We start from the raw sequence: 4,844 nt of genomic DNA on the forward strand, positions 1-4,844 counted from the left end.
CATGACTAATGAAATCAAATAAACCTCACACATATAGCATTCTCCTCTAACCTTCTTGATCCCTTTCCCTCACCATTTTAAAAGAGATTTACAGATATGGAGGGCAGATAACATACTGGAGACATATAAGACTAAAAGTATATCTATGCCCCAAACCTCCAGATAGAGTAGGGAATGGTTAAAACCTTGTTAGGCTGATTTTTGCCATCTGTTTCCCATTCAATATATTTCTCTCCACTTTCTCTCCTGGAGACACATGAGGAAATAATTGGAAATATATCCAGACTATATCCAGTGTCAATCCCCTAACAGATGATTGTCACGTAAACAAGTGGAAGATTTTCTCGCTATTGCTGTTCAGACGGGAACTCAAAATTTTGTATTTCATTCAACTTTCAATCCTGATGTCAATGGGGACCCAACAAAAACCTGATGGAGGATCTAACCTCTCACCTTTCCATTCAAAACAAGGGTTGAGGTTTGGGTACACCAATAATATAAAGCGATAGATAAACCAGCCGATGGATAGCGCACATGATAGTGTGATAGGGGCCTTAGACTTCAATAGAGTTTGTGAACATTGACCAAGATACGCCAAACTGTCCAGGAACCTAACTCCTATCCAAAACAAGAGAAAAAAAGATTTTGGCTTTAGATACCCCTAAGATCAGTTAAACCCCTGTACATTTGCAGACAATTCTGACTAGATTGTGCAATATACCTTATATACTGTACATAAGATAACTTGTTTTGTCTTGTTCCTGTAATATTCCTCCATCATTTCCCAACAGCTGAATGGACTGTGGAACCTGAAGGCAGTCATAGGTGCATCTGACCTACCTAAGTTAACACACTCTTACTCAAACATAAGAGTGTCCGAGAAAGAAGCTCGTTTTTGGGGATTCCTCAGTCCGTAAGTTCACACACTCGCATTCTGCACACAAAGAACACATTTTGGTTTTCTAAAGGCATAGAGCATGTTCCCTTTGCAAAGTGAATTTTGACTTATCTTTCTTTATGCAATAAAAATCGGGTCTATTTATGAACAATTCACAGCACCAGCGCGACAGCCATCTGCTCTGTATCCGGTGCTCTCCGTACCCGGCTGTCACAGAGCTCCCTGTGTAATCTGCAGGACTGAGCTATCAGTTTCCTGCTCTGCATCTATTAATGAATGAAAGCTACTATTGTATCTTTCATTTTTGAATTATTCTTAGGTGTAAATAAAGAAAACACTTTAAAAACAACTGCGTGGCCCTTTATCAACCCTTAGGTGCCTATTTATAAAGCAGGTAATCTGATATTCACCAAACATTCACTATTCACTGCAAGTGATTGTTCCAGGTGCATGTGCTTTAACCCTTTTGCTGCCAATAACATATCCTCTACATCACTAGCAGCGGGCCCCTGGAAACAGACTGCTGGCAGGTTATAGCCGCTGTGACTCTGTTTAACTGTGTAAAGCCGAAGGTTGCTATATCCAGGATCTACATCTTGAGTCCATCACATACTTTAATCTTCCAAAGAAAATCAAACTTTATTCCACATGCATCTATACAAAAAACAACGGCTGATGCATTGCTGCCTTACTCGGCCTTAGTCATAGCTATGACTAAGACCAAGTATGGCAGAAACGCGTCAGTGGTTGTTTTTTCTATAGATGCATGTGGACTAGAGCTTGATTTTCTTTGGAAGATCATCGTGTGCTGGTTCTTAGTTTTTAAACATAGTATATGTCCTCCTGTGATTCTTAAGAGAACTATGGGGAAAAAAAGGTTGGGTCATAGTTTTTTTTAACTGATGAATGTACGCTGATGTCATATCAGTAAGCAGAGCTTTATGCTGATGTGATTTTTAGTAAAAGGAGGTAACGGTCCACTTTAAGTACCAGAATCCAGTCTAAAGAATATTTTTCCTTTGTCGGCCTGAGTAAGAACCTAGGTATGAAAAGCACACACTTCTGTCAGCAGGGGCTCTAGGAGTTACACAATAGGTGCCAAAAGGACACATGTTGGCTGCATGTTGGGTGCAACGACTACACACTATAAACAATCCTGTAGGAGATCCAAGTTTCCAAATGGAAGTTGCCGAGTTTTGTGCAAGTCTGGGATTGGTTAAAGTCTTCGTTCAACTTTTTATAGATAAAGCCAGGAATGTTTTTAATATTTGCTTTCATAATTGCAGCATGACTCATTTTGATGGTGGGATTGTTGGGTTATCAAGAATTCAATTTGAGGAGGGAAGCCTGGCTTACCACTATGAAACGGTCAAAGGTGAGACAAGGCTATGCCTGCCATAGTGAGCATTAGATGTGTCATCTGTAGCTGAAAGTGATGTGAGAACGGCTGCAGTGTGCTCAGATTATAACTCCTCTGCTTCTCCTCTGTTTTAGGAATCACTAACATAATGACATTTACTCAGACTCAGCCTGACAGTGTAATCCTACAGCTGAGACCAAATAACAAGCTGAAAGTCTCTGCTCTATACAGTAAGTATACTTATACCTGTAATAGCCACACGGGGCATTACTCTACTATTTATTGAAAGCGATATACACTGATCAGCTATATCATTATGACCACCCGCCTAATATTGAGTAGGCCCCACTTTTGCCACCAAAACAGCCCTGACCCATCCAGGCATGGACTCCACTAGACCTCTGAAGGTATGCTGTAGTATCTGGCACCAAGCCGTTAGTAGCAGATCCTTTAAGTCCTGTAAGTTGCAACCTTTTTGTTTACCTTTGTCACTGAATTTCTATTCTGCTCGGTACCACGGAGGTACCGAGCAGAATAGCCAAACCGAATGGTGCTCGGCGGCATTCGGCTATTCACCCACGGCCCCTATGAGAATAGGCCGAACGGCAGCGAGTAGCCTGCTGGAGGTTTGGCTCAGCCGATCCAGATGTTGGATCACCTGAGGCGAACTTCTTCTTTACTTCGGCTCAGTTGAACATGCTGAGCATGTTCGGCTGAACCGAACATGCTCAGCCGGAGCAAGCCGATGTACGGCTGAAATCAGCTGTACAAGCCTGAATTGTTCGGCTCACTTCACTTCGGATGGGTTATTCACTCGGCTGCCTTCGGCAGCTTTGTGAATAAAGGTGGCCATACACTGTACAACCATCGCAAGACCTTAGTCTTGCGATGGTTGTAAAGTACTTAAAAAAACGTACGATCTGCCCATCTTGGACAGGCAGATCGTACTCTCGATCATCGCAAGCCCGCCCCCCTGAGGGGCGAGCTTATGATGACTGCAATGAGGGGCGGGCTTAAGATGACTGCAAACGGGCTGTGTGCGCGTGCGCACACCGGCCCATTCGGCAGTTGTCGAACCAGCAGGCCACTAACTCGCCGAGAATCGTACGATTACCGGCGGGTTTTCTAGCCTGCTGGTTCGACGGAAGACGTGCGACCGTACAGTAGAAACGGTCGCACGCCTTCCATACACTACACGATTCTCGCACTATCGCGGGATTTCCCGCGATTCTCGTACGAGAATCGTGCAGTGTGTGGGCACCTTAACCCTCAAAATGTTCACTTGCTGGCCACTTCCAGGTGCCATTGTAATGAGATAATCAATGTTATTCACTTCACCTGTCAATGGTTATAATGTTATGGCTGACTAGTGTATGGTTGATATAGGCAGCCTTTTAAGAGGCCTGCAAAGCTTTTCCTGTATCTAGTTCCACTCAGCCTGGCTTGGTGAGCATAGCGCATGCCACTGGAAAGACATGTTCCTATTCAATTGCATTGCACTACACTTAGCAAAAGAGCCAAACATGCATGCATAGAGAATTCAGTGTATCCCACAGCAGGATGGGGGAGGTATTTCATATAAGTCTTTTATGTTTAAAATGAAAAAACATGCTGTACCTGAGCTCTCTCATGTGCCTAGGCAAAGATCACATGGTCTCTGGATACAGCCACTGCAGAATCTCCTTTGTTTTCAATCAGACAGTCCTTGTCTGGTAGACTTGCTGTAAGCTTAGAAAGGTATTACAGACTATGCAGAGAATCCACATCTCTAAGATGTTAACGCAAACTGTTAAAATTATGGTTCCTTTTTGTTTTAGCAAGTTCCCTCGTTTTTTCATGTTGATTACATTTTTCCTTTAAAAGTGTTTCCTTTACCACAATAAGGAGTTCTTCCGCCATCTTGTGGTACTTTTATGGTACTACAGTTGGTAGCAGGTCAAGACTCTTTTAGACTCCAATCACATTGTGCTACAAGCTTTATCAGCGCTGTTTTGAACGGGGCAAATTTGAGCGACATTGAGCTACATTGCATATTTTGTTGCGCTTCTTTCAGCAGTCTATCAAAGGCCCCGTTCACACTTAGCGATTTATCGCACGGTAAGTCCCGCGATATCGCGGCAATTTACCGCGCGATATGGCTCTCCAATGCTTCTCAATGGGGCAAAGGGTCCTGCTGTCGCGGGTCGCTACAGCAGGACCCTTTTTGGAGCGGATTTAGCCGCAATTCAAGCTTGCTCGATATCGTGCGTCATATCGCGCGATATCGCGCAAAATGCAAATCGCGCGACAAACACGCGATTTGCGAATCGCGCAGTGTGAATGGGGCCTAAGTCTATTGGGGGCCGAAAAATAGCTCGTGTTGGAGCGGCAAGCTTCAGCTACAAGCTACAGGCGACATTGAGCTGCAGGATCTGAACATCTCCATTGAAATGCATTGGAAGAGCTACACTGAGCTTCATATTTGCGTGATTTTTGAGCGGAAGCGCTCAGTGTGAATCGGGTCTTAGATGCTTTTTTAACATAAAAAAGGCAGACTGTCTAAATAACTTCATTTAAACAAGATGAAGTCTGAGACTCAATATCCCC

At 43.6% G+C, this 4,844-nt stretch overlaps 1 long non-coding RNA gene across 1 annotated transcript; it reads left to right on the plus strand.

The window, feature by feature from the left end:
• Positions 1–879: 879 nt before the first annotated feature.
• Positions 880–2,449, plus strand: LOC108793745. Its single transcript, XR_001941666.1, has 3 exons — positions 880–913; positions 2,185–2,273; positions 2,393–2,449. It is a non-coding gene; the product is annotated as an uncharacterized LOC108793745 (long non-coding RNA).
• The last annotated feature ends 2,395 nt before the right edge of the window (positions 2,450–4,844 follow it).

The sequence above is a fragment of the Nanorana parkeri genome, unplaced genomic scaffold, assembly GCF_000935625.1.
Source record: "Nanorana parkeri isolate BGI_ZX_2015 unplaced genomic scaffold, ASM93562v1 scaffold779, whole genome shotgun sequence".
In the NCBI taxonomy this organism is placed as follows: domain Eukaryota; kingdom Metazoa; phylum Chordata; class Amphibia; order Anura; family Dicroglossidae; genus Nanorana; species Nanorana parkeri.